Source organism: Echinops telfairi, unplaced genomic scaffold (assembly GCF_000313985.2).
Source record: "Echinops telfairi isolate 266 unplaced genomic scaffold, ASM31398v2 ScPeMD7_5;HRSCAF=22, whole genome shotgun sequence".
NCBI lineage: Eukaryota > Metazoa > Chordata > Mammalia > Afrosoricida > Tenrecidae > Echinops > Echinops telfairi.
This window is the reverse complement of record NW_022103901.1, coordinates 5,386,486-5,387,553: the sequence shown is the minus strand read 5'-3', so window position 1 is coordinate 5,387,553 and position 1,068 is coordinate 5,386,486. Positions and strand designations below refer to the sequence as shown.

The following is a 1,068-nucleotide window of genomic DNA, read 5'->3' as shown; positions in this document are numbered from 1 at the left end:
AGTGGGTGAAGGGAGACGTCGGACAGGGCAAGATATGACAAAAGAATAATTTATAAATTATCAAGGGCTCATGAGGGAGTGGGGAGCAGGGAGGGAGGGGAAAAATGAGGACCTAAAAAAAATAAAAACATTAAACACTTGGAATACTTTAGCCTGAACATCATTTTAGGAACCATAGCGATATAATATATTGTGTTGACCATAGATTGTGCCTTCCGACATAGCGAACAGACATGGTCGTGTGAAACAGAGTGGATTATTTGACCAGAGCTTCCTGCAGGCACATAGGTTTATGTTGTATAATCTGATCATAGAGTATGCACAGCTGTAAAGGGCTGGGTATTCGCAGAATGGGCTTTAATGAAATCATACAACATACTTTGCTAGAACTGTGGGAAATATCTTTTTTTGTAAAACGAAAATTACTGTTGAAAAGCAATAGCTCTCTGTCACTGCATTCAAGTCAATCCCGACGCACGGCGACGCGCTGGGACAGAAGTGCCCCTGTGGTTTCCGAGACTGTCCATCTTTATGGGTGTAGAAAGCCGCCTCTCTGGAAACCTCTCACATAATCTAATTGAATCTAATGAATTGCACGGCCATTTCCTACTTACTCATTGACTCAGACATCAGAACCATGTTTCCCGGCCCTTGAAGAAACCCTAGGGGCACAGGGGCGAAGCTCTTTGCTACTCCGAGGTTGGTGGTTCAGACTGACCAGCTTTTCCAGGGGCCAGAGACGTGGTAGTCGGCTACTACCACGGTTTGCACCTTGGAGATCCTGCGGGGCATTTCTCCCCTGCCCACCGTTGTTGTTGGGGGCTGTGGAGGCGGTCCTCTGTTCAACAGGATGGGACATTGCTTGGTCCTGTGCCATCCACACAAGGGTTAGGCATGAGGCCATTGTCCTCGAGGGTCACGATAAGCTGGAATTGACCCCACAGCGACAGGTTTTCTTTGGGTTTGGTTTGACTAAACTTGCCTCTAACCAGCAGGTATAGTGCAACCATCGTTGCATGGTTAAAAGCAGTGGTTCTCAACCTGTGGGTTGCGACCCCTTTGAAGGTC

At 47.2% G+C, this 1,068-nt stretch overlaps 1 protein-coding gene across 1 annotated transcript in view; it reads left to right on the top strand.

The window, feature by feature from the left end:
• SEPTIN14 (septin 14) overlaps window positions 1-1,068 on the top strand; it is a 35,867-nt gene that overhangs the window by 25,642 nt on the left and 9,157 nt on the right. The window lies entirely within an intron of this gene.